The 16,178-nt window shown below is 35.4% G+C and overlaps 2 long non-coding RNA genes across 2 annotated transcripts; one reads left to right on the forward strand and one right to left on the reverse strand.

Annotated features, from left to right (window-relative positions):
• Nucleotides 1–6,792: 6,792 nt before the first annotated feature.
• LOC125204536 (uncharacterized) lies at nucleotides 6,793–8,270 on the reverse strand. The gene is made up of 2 exons (XR_007173579.2): nucleotides 7,928–8,270; nucleotides 6,793–7,830 (listed from the first exon to the last, which is right to left on the reverse strand). It is a non-coding gene; the product is annotated as an uncharacterized LOC125204536 (long non-coding RNA).
• Nucleotides 7,070–10,437, forward strand: LOC125203238 (uncharacterized). Its single transcript, XR_007173319.2, has 4 exons — nucleotides 7,070–7,561; nucleotides 8,800–8,861; nucleotides 9,383–9,506; nucleotides 9,928–10,437. It is a non-coding gene; the product is annotated as an uncharacterized LOC125203238 (long non-coding RNA).
• Nucleotides 10,438–16,178: the final 5,741 nt, after the last annotated feature.

Below are 16,178 nucleotides of genomic sequence, written 5' to 3' on the forward strand. Positions count from 1 at the left end.
GCAACAATCGTTATTTATTTATTTGCTTCTTGTATAGATGCCGAGGTTTATCCGATTTAAAATTTTAAAAGGTTAAATATATGTTAATCTAATTATATTAGCAACTGGACCACAAGTGCAACCCAAAGTTTGGACCACCATAAAGTTATTTATTTGAAATGATTCATCAACGTGTCATACATATTGCTTGTCGAATAACATAAAAAAAATTGAAAATTACGTGATACAATAAAATCGTAAATGGTCGAGTTGAGGAGAACTTCACCAAGACGAGATACAACCCGATGGTGCCCTCTATTTGAGAGCATCGTCTCCAAAATTAAAACGATAATGCCTTGTATGCAACAACACCGCAGTCTGTACGAGCTCCAATGAACTTCAAGAGGTGAGCACATAGATTTAACAATGAAAGCAAGTAAAGCGGCTTTCATGTAGTTATAGTTATGCAGTATGTAGTGTAAGGTTTAAGTACACCGAGCTATTACAAGTAATACAACAATTCACAGAGATCTAGCTACCAAACTCCTAGATCTTGATCCTTCAATCTTCCAGCACTCCTGAAACACTTAACACACCGATTAAATGCGTTCACCACAACAAGAAGTAAACAAAGCAATTAAACCAGAAAGTAAGAAACTACAAGAATCTCAGATCAAATAATAGGCTCAAGTTGCACAGGTATAACTGCACAGGCCACAACTATCCGACCCTCAATCCCTTGTTCACCAACTGATTTGCCCTCGGGAGAAACCGTAGCAAATCAAGATCTGCTTCACTGTCTCCACACAAGCCCTAGACCACACAATCCCACAGACTGCAGTCAAGATCAAGAGCCTTTGTACCAGCAAATCACCACAGGAAACCCTCCTCTGAAACTCAAGAAAACTTCACCACATTCGGTCAAATCCCTTAGACTAGAAAACCAGAAGTTTTTTTAACTCACAATCACCCTCACTCGTGTTTACACACTCAGGAATCAGAGGGGGATCAACAATCTCTCAGGAACAGAAAGATCTACAGAGGAGAGGAGAAAACCCTAACTTCACGCAGTGTTAATCAAAAGTGAATAAAGAATAGAATGAGAAGGGAGTATATAAAAGACTCAACTCTCACACCCCACAAGAGAGTGACACGTGTAGGGTTAATTAGTGAAGTGGGCTAAGGCCTTATTCTCCAACAGCCTGCAATCTCTTGGGCTGGTTACAATAGAAGCAGACCGGCCCAATTGAATAGGCCCATAATACTACACGTAGAATGCATTCCATGATTACTAAATTTATAAGTCAGATCTACTGCAGATGGAGCTTGCTAGAGTTAAAACTATATTTCATTTTCAATTTAAACAATTCATAAGAAATTGTTTGACTTTGTAAAGAAAAGTAAAAGGAGAAAATGTAACATCCCGAATTTCCAAACCCTAATTTTAGAGCCCTAAAATTTATTATTGATGACGTGGGAGATGTGAATTATTTGATAAACGAATTTAGTGAATGAGTTTCTTTGACCGAGAAGTTTGAAAAGTCAAAATTTGTTGACTATGTGACGTGGCATGTGATTTATTAAATTATGAGGTGAATTATTTGTTTAAGGGTGAGTGAGAATATTAGGGAAAATTTCCATAAATACTAGCCACCTAAATATTGAGATTTTCGAACCCTTGGACTTTTGGAGAAGAAATTCTATTTTTCCAGATTTAATTTAATTCTAGGGATATTTATCCAAATTAAATCCAAAACCCAATTATTCCTTATTTTTATTGAGAAAAATCGAGCCCCTTATTTTCCTAGGTGATTTTTGAAAATCACCTATGCTGGGAAGGAAATATTATTTTGCTTGTTTAATTGATTCCTTGTTTGATTTCCTTCCATACCTAGAATTTAAATATTCTACCAAATCTTTCCATACTTCAAGAGACCTTGCCATATCTCATTTTAGTTAATATTAAAAATCCATGCCTTATTTAAAAGGCTACTACACGCCTATTTCCCTTCCTCCAATGGGAGAATTTTTATTTTATTTTGCTCTGCGATATTTTATTCTACTCCGTAAAATATACCAAAATAAAATCTTGGCTAATTGGGAGCCATATATTTCAAAAATTACATGCCTTGATATCCTAGTCTATTTTTGTTCATTCTTCTTCCCTACTTCACAATATTTATTTATTTTATTGTGTAGAATAAAATCTTACCAAATATTCTATTCTATTTACCTAAAGATCTTATTGAGCACTATAAATAAGAGGAGCTCCTAACCCTAGCCCCCATAATTTTCGCCCCCCTCCCTTCTCCACTCTCTCTCAATTTTCTTCTACTTTACTTCAATAATCCTTCAACCTTTGAGAAGAATTAGAGTTTGAGCCTCAAGATTTTTGAAGAACCAAGTCTTTACTTCGTTTCTACCGTTCGTTTTTCTCAAAAAGGTATCCTCATATTAATCTTCTTCTTTATACTCGATTCCTCTTCTTTCTAACCGATTAATCGGTATTCTTGAACCCTCATGCATCTTGTTGAGTGAAAGTGGGGTAAAGGGGATATGGAAATATGTATGCATGAGTATGGCGTGGCGTGTGTGTGAGTGGCGTGCGTGTGTGAACGTGTGTGTTGTGTTTGTGTGGTGTGTGTATGATGGCAATATACTCTTGTATGACACATGTTGATATTAGATCTAGAGTTGAGATGCGAATGGAACTTACGCGATGAACATGACCTTGATTGATTAATGATGCTAAAATAGATCGGTGGGAAAAGGGAAAAGCGTTGAGACATGCATGAGTTAGGAGTTTGTATTGAAATATGTGCCTATGTGATTAAAAAGGTGAAACCTCAGTTGCAAAGCCGGATAGCAAGGGAAAGAACTTACTTGAAACCTAAGCAGTCGAGGTGGGCTTTACTCTTAAACTCTTTTATGTACAAATCTATGAATGTGGAGAAATAAGGGTGGTTTAACTGTTATGCCATGCCTATGTTTGAGATTTCGCTCCATTGGGCTATAGGGCTATGGATATGATTAAACAAATTCGGGTCTGAGTATGGGCCGCAAACCCTACCAGGATGTGTACACGAGGGGATCGGGAGCCGTCCTTGCTAGTCGGCCGGTCTCGTGGGCGAAAAGTGTGACCACACTTTCGTCGCACCATGGGAAGATTGTGATTGTGATTGTGGAAATTTATGAGAAAAGTGGGGAGTTGTTTGACTGGCCAGTCTATGGAAAATATATTTTGTGATACTCGTGATATTCTCTTATAACTACTGCTTAAAACTCGAGTTCACTTCGTAAGGGTGGCATAACCTATAAAACGTTTTGGCAACGAGTTCACTGAGTATTTCAAAATACTCAGCCCTGCATGTGTTTTCCTTATGTGCAGGTTGAACGATGACGAGCAGTGGCGGGTGTTGAGCATGATAACTAATTAAGATGGATGTTTTGAACTTCAAGCGTAGTTGTGTCTTCATACATAGCTGCTCTTTCTCTTGGTCGTTTCCGCTGAAATTATTTTGAAACACTTTGATTTATTTTGGATATTTTGCACTCTCCTTTCGGTTTAGAGGCCTTAGACTATCATATGGTTTTTATCTTGGAAACTATGTCATACTCTTGAGATTTTTGATCGTAATTTACGATACCTTCCTTTTTCTTATTTAAGCTTCTAGGTTAAGTTGTTGTTTTAATGCTCTGATAGTTCCTTTAAAGTTTTGGTCAAAACTCTTTAAATGAAAACCCTAGCCTATGTCGAACTCTTAAAGTCCGTTTTGGTAGCAGTCGCCGCATTTATTGTACCCTAGGAAGGCGGGCTGTTACAGAAAATGTGTGGACTGTGGGACCCATTTAAACTATTAGTTTTATATTGGATTGTGAGTGTAAAAAGGTTGGTGAAATATGGGATTTGCATACTAAAAGTGGAATAAAGTAAATGGTTCTATAAATTGTGGAAAAACTAAAATGACAAAAGAGCTCTTTAAATGGTGGACGGAGGGAGTAAGAGATATGGAAAAAGTAGAGATGATGGTATTTACATTTTAGGAAATGTTTTCATTTTGAATGAGACGACCCAAAAAGGAAATGTTTCATTTTTAATAGGAAACGCCGTTGTTTTCGAGCAAATGGTTGAACCTTTCGTTCTAGGTTAATGACTGCCCACGATTCGAAGAAAAGCTTAAAACAAATGGGCCACTAACTAGATTTTATTTTGGGCTGAAAGATATATATTGAGCATGGGTAAGGGACAGAAAAATAAAGTTGATTTGGCTCGGTCAACATGACTACGTTTCAAGACTATTGAAGAGGTTCATTCAAGATGGAGAATGCAAAGGAGACAACAACTGCACTGGCCCAACACTTCAAGTTGTCAACAAAGCAGATGTCAGAATGCATGCCATGATTTCTACAAGACCAGGATCGATAAGTGTGACTAGCAAGTTTATGGCCAACCATGATTTCTACAAGAGCAGTGTGACTAGCAAGTTTATGGCCAACCATGGAAGAGAACACTGAAATGGTGATTTTGGCATATTGTTCGGATGGTTTGATGAGTAAAAATGTGATGTGATAATTGGATATTGTGACTCTGATTTTGTAGGGAATATTGATAACAGAAGATTCCAATCTGGTTACATTTTCACAATGTTTGGAGCAGCCATTAGTTGGAAGTCAAATCTCTAAAGCGCGGTTGCATTGTCAACTAACTACAGAAGCTGAATTCGTGGCTCTAACAGCTGCCTTGAAGAAGAGTTATTGGTTGAAGGAGATAGCTACTATTTGACCAATTTGTCCCCAGGACACTTTTCTTCGTGCCCTATTATTAGCCAATTGAATATGACACAAACTAACTACTGTACTACACAACCTAGACATCCATATATAATTCAAATCAACCACACATTTTGTACATATGAAGCAACATCGGATCATCAGATACATACATGTATCTGGAGATTATTAGCATAACGACAAGAAAAGGAAACGAAACAAAGCAAACAACTTAAGAGAAAACAATAAAAGGTAATGGATCTTTGGGACACAAGTAGTAGCTCAGAGTGACTTGGTTTCTCTGACATGGAAGCTGAAGCTGTAATAGCTGACGCCGGTGTAAGTACCATCAACGTGATTTGTCGTTTTCCAAACAAGGTGCAGGAGGGCTTTGAGACGTCCTCTTCCACCTGGTTGGATTCAGCAATGATGAATTTGTCGTTTTCTTTGCGGCGCCAGTATCTGTTGAAATAGCCGAATTTGAGGTTGACATAATTGGCGTTAGTGATAGAACGCTCCACATCAATCTTGACGAGCGTGCTTAATATGTCCTCTTCTCCCAAAACTACTGATGCGCCATCAGCCTTGAAGTAAGCATGGCCTTTACTTCCGTACGCTTTCGATTTGATCACGATCACCCTTGGAAGAGAGATTGTTGCCATGTTTCTTCCACCCTGAAAATTAAATGAGAAACTGTATAAATTTGTTGTGTCAAAAACTAGTAACACCAGTTTTTGATGAGAGACATGCTCAAGCCTGCAGCCATTATATTGTTAACAATCAATAATCTAAAATGAACATGATTTTAATTAACGATTTTATGAGGCAGGGTTACCAAAATTGCACTGCCAAAAATAACAAATTTACCGACAGAAAATTCCGTGTGTAACTCAAAATTTCCGGTTGGTAAACTGTTTTATCGACAGATTACCGACGGAACTGTCCGTCAGTAATTCGCATGTCGGTAATTTGTTATTAGTTATGGCCAACAGAAAATCCATTGGTAACACCGATATAGATATCGGTAGTTACCGACGGATTGTCAGCCATCAGTAATTCCGTCGATAATCAACCTTTTTTCGAAGTGTTGAAAACGAAATGGATAAAGCATATATCTATAAAAATAGAGTGCAAGCAAAGAAATTATATATCTACAAACCATTAACTAATTTATAGATTAAATAAATTCCAAGGAGGATGGATGAGGCTGTTGGATTACAGAAATTTGGAAAAGAAGAAATGGTTTTCTTGCTGCTGTGATTTTCCGGAAATGGGAGGGCTCTATTTATAGATTTTGATTTAAGGGACTAGTTAACATTGTGGTATTTCTTAAGCTCTTAGTTTATCTTGTGGCTGTGGCATGTGGGACCAAATAAATTTATCTAGAACCTATAGTACTGCTCCATCCGTTCCACTTAAAATGAAATATTTGGGAACCGACACGGAATCTAGACAACTCCATTATCTGTATCTATGTACATAGTTCACTAGATAAGCTACATTATATTGTCGAACTCTATTATTTGATGTTTGTGTACATTGTGTACTTGTTTAGCTACATTATCTAGTAAACTCAATTTTGTGATGTAATATGTACATTGTTCACATCTCAAGCTACATTATCTAGTCTACTCAATTCTATGATATAATGGGTACATTGTTCACTTGATAAGCTACATTATCTGAGCAAAATAGTTTCTTTGAAGTTTGTCTACATTGTTTACTTGTTTAGCTACATCATCTAGGCTACTCCATTATCTGATGTAACATAGTCCACTAGATAAGCTATATTATCTTGTTAAACTCCATTATTTGATGTTTGTGTACATCGGCTACTTGTTTATCTACATTATCTAGTCCCCGCAATTCTGTGATGTAATGTGTTGTAACATCCCCAACTTTTGAACCTTAATATTATTATTATGATCTTAACTACATATTATAAATAAGTGATCAATGTAGTATTTATAAACTGCCCGTTTGAATTTTTTAATATCGATCTTTTGAGTTATAAAGAAATCAAGACGAAATATACAATAGAAGTTGTTGGTTTTACCACGATTAATTTAAAATAATAAATCCAAATAATACATGATACGAGAAGTCCGATTAAAATATACAATACATCCAAATCCTAATCTTTTACAATAAGAGATAGGCGTGCAAGTTCGGGCAGCCGCTCAACGGTCGTGCTCAAGCTCCGAGGAAAGCCGATACATCGACGAGGATAGCCCATGCTCCATAAATAGATGTTATTTACTACAAAAGAAGAGAATTAGAGAGAGTAGTAAAATAAATTGTGGAGTAAATCTTTGAATGGATTAGGGAGTATCAAATGAAATCCAATAGTAGATTTGATGAAATTCATTCCCAAATCCAATCAAAATCTTTGCAAGATTTCAACCAAGTGGACATTAAATGCAAGTGCATAGAGATCAAAGCTTCAAATGCTCCCTCAATTCTCAAGCCATATTTTTAGCCGTAAGATCAAGAAATAGGATCCAAATTAGATCCTTGAGGAGATTTTGAGGAGATCTTTTGGCAGTAAACCTCCCCAGATTAAACCTCCCCCATGTTAAACCTTCCCCATTGTTAAACCCCCCTCCACTTGCATAGCAACTTGAAGAAATGGCAACTATATAAACCCCAGCCTTTCCACTTCAGGAAACCCATCACTATCAAACATTCTACAAATTCTCTTCATACACATATATATAGAATAAAGGAGTACGAGGAGGGAGAGTTGCAGAGAGCTGCAGACAATCGTAGGATCAAGCCTACAATCCAACAACACTTTGTTCCCACATCAAAGGTAAACACCAAGCCTTTCTTTTCTTTCGTATATGTAAGCATATGTATTTATTTAGGAAATAGAATCTGCCACACCAAACTTAACAACGTATTTCACCATAGAGTCTTCCAAATAGCAAGGCATATAATCACAAATCACCAAATTCAGTAAATAGAACCAAAGTAGGAACCTACTGCCTTAATAACTAGAAAGAATGAGGAAGCTTATCTCAAATCTGTCGGATTTCCGGCAGCCCGCACCACTCACTGCCGAGGACGAGTTCACAATCTCTATAATTTGCAAATTACACACCAAACTTTTAAATCAAAGATTAAATCTTTAGAAATAAAACCAAAAAGGGAATAGAATAGAATTTCCCTAACTTACCTCTCGGGAGTCGGTGAGGAGGCAGCGGCCGGGGCTGGAGTGGCGCCGGGAAGCTGCTCCGGCAGCGTGAGGCGCGGAGAAGAAGCGGCGAAGCCGCTGCCTGTGCATGCACAGCAGCGGGCAGATCGGGAGAGAGAGAGGGGCAGCGGCGGCGCGAGTAGGGCCGAGAAAGGAAGAGGGAGTGGGGAGAGAAAGAGAGAGAGGGGAGAAGAGAGAGGAAGAGTCGGAGGGGGAGAGACGCCGCCGGAGGCGGCGATGGCAGGGTGGCGGCGGCAGCAGCTGGAAGTGAGAAGAAGGAGCTTCTCTCACATCAATTTGGGTTTAGAATTATTGTAAGGAAGATGATGACTTAGTATATATGCGTGGGTATAAGTATATCTTTTGGGCTAGCATTTTAAGTGATGATTGGGCTGCATGTTATTTACTTGGGCTAAGAGGATGAGAGAATTAAAATCCGAGCCCAACTCCTTTTAATAAGTTGGGCTGCAGTAAATTTATTTAAAAAGGTGGCCAAGAATTAGTTGGGAGAAATTTAGATATTTAATTTTTTTTAGCCTAAGTTTTCAGTTAAGGTTCAATTAATATTTTTATATGGTTTCTTCTAATGGGGTGACTAATATAAAATAATTGTTCTTTTGTTTTATTTTAGAGTTTTGCATAAGAGTAAATTTTGAAGTTAAAAGTGTAAAGTTCATTTCAATCGAAGTCGAGAATAGTGAAAGAAGAAGCATTAAATAGTATGCGAGTTTTAGAAATTTATTGAAGAATAGCGAAAAAATTAAATGGATTAATTAGAAGGCATGCATTCCTATTAAAGTTTAAGAATTTCTTGAAATCTGATTTGTGTATTATATTGTGATGTTTTTAAAAAGGTTATCTTCTCAAGTTAAGGTCGGAGAAATAAATTCAAGTTAAGGAAAAGTAAACGAACGAGGTGGGCTTTCGAACTAAAGTATTTTTGTGGGCTTTCTATTCTACATTATTATGTGGTGAAAAATGCTTTCAGTTATTTAAATTCAAAGTATGTTTTGTCTTGCCGTGTTTTTGTTTTGAGCATTACCTATCTGTTCGTCTAGAAAAGGGAGCGACCCTACTAGACCAGTTATGTTGTGAATCGAATTCGGGTCTGAGTGTGGGAGTGATTCCCTGCTCAGGCTAGTGTACACCAGGGACCGGGAGCCATCCTTCGAGTTGGCCGCTCATTGTGACCGTGGAATGTGGCCACATTCCCGGCACCAGAATGAAGTTCAGATATGGTATATGTTCCAGGAAAATGGATCGGCCGATCACAGTTTTAAAGAGAAAATGTTTTTAGTGTTCTCGGGCATTTTCAGTAAAACCCCGTGTTCACTCAGTTATGGCTTGACAAAACCAGTTTTTATGAAAAATATTTCGGCATTGTGTTCACTGAGTACATCAAGTACTCAGCCCTGCATATGTTTTAAAAATGTGCAGGTTAAGCGGTGATAACGAAGGGCGATGTTGAGCAAAGATGGCGAATGTGTTTCAGCATTATAATGCTCGGATGAATCGTGTCTCCATACACGGTGTCATTCTCTCTTGACTCTTCCGCTGCAATGTAAAAGTTGAACTTATGTTCTTTTGTATTGTGTACTCTGATATATTTTTTCCAGTTATCCCCATTTGATTTCATTCATATCAGTCATGCCGAGATTCCCCTTTCTTTCCCGCTTCTTTAATCCTCCCCTAGTTGCGATAAACCGCGTTTGCTATCCTTAGCAAAGTGCGGTCGTGACATGTGTACATTGTTCAATTGATAAGATACATTATCTAGGCAAAATAATTTCTTTAATGTTTGTCTACATTGTTTACTTGTTTAGCTACATTATCTAGGCAACTCCCTTCTTCTGTCATGTACTAATTGCTACATTATCTGATTACACCTTGAATTTGTATCTAGTTACATCTGGAATGTGTATCTGATTTGTGTCTACATTATTTCACTGATTTGCTACATCAATCTATATATTTGTGAATAGGTTCAAAGAGGGCATGACTATGACGACTTTGACAACAACACGCGGGTGGACATCTAGGCACAACCACCTAAGCGCAATAAGAAGGACAACGTATTGTATTTCAAGAGGACGGCGAAGGAATACGTGAATATGACTAAGAAATTGAACCCGAGACAAATCCAAGTTGTCTATGAAATTGGGTTCGGTGGAATCTTGCACTACAATATGTTCAGTTACAACATTTTCGGACTAAACAGAAAGAATAGGACTGCGGTCTCATGACTAAGGGAACGAAGAGCTTGGGAATGTTGAGGATTAAGCTCAGCCGTACACTTCTGAGCTGTGGTTCGAAGCATATGGTTTGGAGTAATTTATGTTATGTAGTAGTTCTTGTTTTGAACAATTAGCAAGGTGTTTTTATGTCGATCAAATTGTTTTGGTGGTTGTGGAAATAGCATGGTTGCAAGGAAACATGAATTGAATGCTTATTCTCTTGTTAATTATGAAAAGATATTTTTTTGGTATGTCAAACTGATGATGATATGTACATTTTGAGTAATGTACAATTACTTCTAAATAATGTAGGCATACAGTAACATATCTTTAAATGCGCAACATGTTTAATGTACAAAATAGATGATACTGTCAACAATGAAAATAGATGTACTATCAACAATGAAAATTAAAAGAATAACGTTTGGGCATTATCTAAAAAGTCATTACAATGATAGTAACTTTTCATTATTTACATTTAAATTGATGAGTAATAATATGATATCTTCAACTCACAAAGAATTGTTTCGATGGAGATAAAAGAAATTGTAAAGAGAAAAATAGATGAAATGGAAAATAAGTAAATGAATATCTTGTCATAATGAGTGAAAAAAATAATAAAGGTAAGTATTATATTTTAAATCAAAACATAACACGGTAGTTATGATTTAAATAAGGAAAACAATCATGGCAACTATTTTATAGGTGAGCATAACCGTGTATCTTGTGCAAAATACCTAAAATGGGCTTTTCAATTTTTTATTGTTTGTTTAATAATTACACGTGGTATCATTATAAGCGTTAGATTTAAATATCCAATGGTTCAAATTAGTGTTGCGTTTTCCAAATATTTAATGTAAGGACCTGAATACATCCATATATATATATATATATAGGAAAATGATCAATACAAAAATGCATGTCAGACCAAATCCTGACCACGGATTTTTCAATCTAATGGTCAATAATTAAAGAAAAACACGGTGGGTCATTATTAAGAAGTTTTAGGTCATATTATAAAATTTGGGTTTGAAGTCATGTTAAGATCATTTTATGTCATCCTTATTATAATGACATAAAAATAAGCTTACAATGACCTAAAAGTGACCTTTGTATGCTTGGTTTTGTATTTTTGTATTAAGAATGAGTTTTACATAGATCAAAACTCTCTCTCTCTCTCTCTCTATATATATATATATATATAGGGGAGCACTAGGGTGGCCCCTTATTTAGAGTCACAACGTACATCCAATCTGGTGATGCCATGTGGCACAAAACATTCAATATTTTAAACACAAAAATGCAATCTAGTTGTATATGCATTTTCGCAGATTGCATTTTAGTTGTATGTAAATTGCATTTTATAGTGTTGAGTTTTGCATTTTCACATAAATTGCATTTCTTATTGTTAAGTTTTGCATTTTCACATATAAAAATGCAATTCGTCTATATATAAAATGCAAATTAAACAGTCAATATCAAAAATGCAAAACTCAATGATAAAAAATGCAATCTGCATATAACAAAAATGCAATCCGCCGAAATTCATTTATAGCTTCTACAAATGTGTATTGCATTTTTCTATATACAATATTGCATTTTTCGTGCCACATGGCAGCACGTGGCTGGATGTACGTTGTAACTTTAAAATTAGTTATACTAGTACATCCCTATATATATATATATATATATATATGGGAGCACTAGGGCGCATCCTTAATTAGAGTGCTAACGTACATCCAACCACGTGCTGCCATGTGGCACGAAAAATGCAATATTGTATACAGAAAAATGCAATACACATTTGTGAAGTTGTTCATGCATTTCCGCAGATTGCATTTTTTATTGTTAAGTTTTGCATATTCACATAAATTGCATTTTATTTTGTTAAGTTTTGCATTTTCACATATATAAATGCAATCCGTATAGATATAAAATGCAAATTAAACAGTCAATATCGAAAATGCAAAACTCAACAATAAAAAATGCAATCTGCATATAACAAAAATGCAATCTGTCGAAATTCAATTATAACTTTTACAAATGCATATTGCATTTTTCTGTATATAATATTGCATTTTTCGTGCCACGTGGCAGCACGTGATTGGATGTACGTTAGCACTTTAAAATTAGTTAGCATATTAGTACATCCCTATATATATATATATATATATATATATATATATATATAGGGTCTTGTTAGGTTGAGATTATTTAGCTAAATTGAGAAATGAGATGCAATATGGGCCACTAATCCACAAGCTAAACAAAATGTCAACAAATACAACATTATGTCAACAAGGGGGTAAAATTGTAATTTCATAAATAAAAAAAGCGTGAACTGATTTCAAACCAGTTTCTTAAAATTTCTCAAAAATCTCTCGTCAAAAATCTCTCTCGCTGATCTTCATACAATTCGAATCCTTCAAAATCTGCAAAAACTCGCTGATTTTCAAAATTCAAACCGAAAACATTGAAAATCTCGCTGATCTAAATGACGAACGAAGAGGAAAATCTGAAAGAATCGGTTGAAAAATCGATTGAAGCTGAGGAACAACAGTCAAACTCGCCGACGCATGAAGCTACTTCTTCAGGTTAAGAAATTGATTCATATTTTAAGTATATTGCTTTGATTTTGGTGTTTTAATAAACATCTCGGTTTCGTTTTTTTGAATTCGATACTTGCTGAATTTTTTTATTGATTTGCGATTGTAGAATCGGAAAAGATGCCAACGAAAAATACTGCTATAAAAAAAGGAAGAGAAGAATCTTCATCTTCCAGTTAAGGATTTGTTTAAATTTTTAAAATTATTGACATTTTATATACTAGCTATTGACATAGCTATAATAATATACTGTTGACAGTAATGACAGTAGTGTATGCTTGTTTGAATAGGTATTGACATAATAATATTGACATATTGTATGATTCTTACAGTGGCTGTAGAAAACATACAAATGTATGGTTGTAGTAGTATGTCAACAACTATTGACATAGGGTATGCTTGTTTCAATGGCTGTTAGGATGGTTGTAGAAAACATATGTATGGTTGTAGTAGTAGGTCAATAGCTATTGACATATTCTAAGCTTGTTAAATAATAGTTGACATAGTCATATTTATATAAACAGGTATACTTGCCATAAACTTTATAAGATAATCAACAGGTTATGTCAACTTTAACTGTTGACATAATAGTAATAATATAATTGTTCTAACTATATATGGAAAATACCTTTTAATGATAGAGCATACTTAATGCCTGAAATTCTGTTAATTGTGATTGGTATATCTAATGAAATAATTTTAGTAATATACACACACTTGATGTCAACAGAGTACACTTGTTATTGTCATGATACTTTGTATAATTGATATAGATTTATTATGTTTGATTTTAAACCAGAAAACAGAAGAACATCTAAGCGAAAAAGGAGTACCTCAGTATCTCAGAAAGAGTTAATTATTGTTAAGAAAAAGCAAAAGAAAAGTGTAGAAGATTGAAAACAGATTGTTATTGCTGAAAATCTATCTCAAAGGCTTTTAGTGAAAAGGAAGCCAATGTATTTTGTTGATGCAATAAGCAGACTGAATGAGGAACAGATTAATTCTGTGAAGGAGTTGGGTTTCGAGAGTGTCCTACATTTCAAGATTGATTACATTCCTAGCAGATTAGCATTAGTATTATTAAAAAAATTTGAAGAGAATAAGTGCAAGATAAAGCTTAACAATGGTAAACAAATTCATATCACTGAAGAGGATGTGGAGCTTGTATATGGATTCCCAAGAGGTGACATTACTTATTCTAGAGATAAGTGTAAAAGTAATGCAGCTTTCATGAGGAAGATAGCAAAGAAATGTGGTACGAAAAAAGAAAGTGTGAACCATAACGATGTTTTAAAGGTTATGTTGAATGATCTTCAAGGAGGAAGGCAGTTTAAGACAATGTTTTTGTTATTGCTAGAATCAACATTAATTGAGCAATCAACATGTGGAATGGTAAAATCTAAGATTGGAGAGATAATTGATGATCTGGATAACGTGAGAAATGTAAATTGGTGTTCGTATGTAATATCTGTTCTCAAATTTGCAAAACAAAATTGGTCAATCACAGAGAAGAATGCATTTGCTGGACCACTTCTCTTCCTTATGGTATGTTTTACATTTTGTATTGTTGATTATTAACATAATTACATTAGGTTGTGTGTGTAGTTGATATAGCTCGTACTATAATTAACATAAGCTGTATTAGTTATTTTATGTGGCTTTTGTATTTAGTTGACACGACACAATAGTAATTGACATGCATTTTTTAACATATGCAGCTTTGCTACTTAGACAGAGTTATACAAGACAAGCGTCATGTTCCTCGGACATTTCCATTAATGAAAGGATGGAAAAGTGAGCATCTTCAGGCTAGAGAAGATAGAGAGATCAGTGCAGGAGTTTTTGGTTTAGGAAATGTAAAGAAGAGATACATTCGAAATGAAGAGCAGCAGCAAGAGAATGAAGAACAAAGAGTTGATGTAGATGACAGTGGAGTGGGGTCTTCTTCTCAGAACATACTCCCATCATCAGATAGGTGAAAAATGTTTTAAAATACATCAATCAGATAAATGATGGAAGGACCAATCTTGTTAGAGTCCTCAAAGAAGCTTCTTCACAGATCAAGAATAATGATTTATTTGGATTTGTTTGTGACATTGCTAGAAGCGCAATTGGAAACCAGAAATCTCCGGTCGTATCTGTGAGTGACACTTTTCTGCATCTGTCCCAGTCATTTCATATAGACGACAATGTTGCTGTTGATAACTGGAAAGCGGTATTTGACTCAATACGGAATGTTGAAAAAGAAAATGAAACAATTGAAGATTTGAATGAATTTCCAACTTTCAGATTGAGAGATTTCTTCGATAAAGTAAACACATAATCAACCTATATTTAAATTAATACATCATTTTGTAGATACATTGTTGAACTAATTTTTGAACAGGCTGTAGAAGAAAGAAATAGAGAAAATTTACCTACATCACCGGTTGATAATCGTGAAGAGGTCAGACAAACTGTTGAAGGAGATGAACAAAGCAAGGAGAACATGATGTGTGATGGTGATAATGAATCAAACTCTCCTATCTTGACAGCCGTATTAGGATCTCCACACACAGCATCCCCATCTCTCCAGCAACAAGAAGCCAATGCTTCAGAGCATGTCAACAAGCAAGCATCAGTTTTAGGATCTGAGAACAGAGGAAGTGAGATGGAAATTCAAGTACAAGTTCAAGCTGATAGGTCATCACCAACTACTGAATATGCTGGACATGTCAATACTCAAGAATCAATTATGGAATCTGAGAACATTCTCAGTGGAACTGAGTTGGAAATGCAAGAAGAAGTTGAAGCTGATAGGGCATCACCAACAACTGAATCTCCTGGACAAGTCAATAATCAATCATCACTTATAGAATTTGAAAACAGGAGTAGTGAGTTGGAAATCCAAGCAGAAGATGAAGCTGATAGAACATCACCAACAAATGAATCTCCTGCACATGTCAATATTAAAGCATCAATTATAGGATTTCAGAACAGGAAAAGTGAGTATGAAATTCAAGCAGAAGATGAATGTGATATAGACTTAAGAACACAAAATGCCTTGCATCTATTATCAAAAGCATGTACTGAATTTGAAATCAGCAACAATTAAGAAGCAATCAAGGCAACAAATGTTATTGTTGATATCATAAATGAACAGGTACAGTTTATAATGATTATATTAAACTCTTGAATATTTTTATATGATTTTATATTAGTTATTGACATTGTGGATATCATAGTTGACATAGATAAAAATATAATTGACATGGTATAGCATGGAGTTTCAGGAAGAGAGGGAGGATGCAGCTGCATGCTTAATTGTTGAGTATATGATGAGAGAGGGTATTGAAACACTGGATGACACTCCTCCTGAATCCAACATACAAATACAAGAACATAAAGGGAAAG

The sequence above is a fragment of the Salvia hispanica genome, chromosome 6 (genome assembly GCF_029641045.1).
Source record: "Salvia hispanica isolate PSC_SH4W2 chromosome 6, Shi_PSC_v1, whole genome shotgun sequence".
Taxonomy (NCBI): domain Eukaryota; kingdom Viridiplantae; phylum Streptophyta; class Magnoliopsida; order Lamiales; family Lamiaceae; genus Salvia; species Salvia hispanica.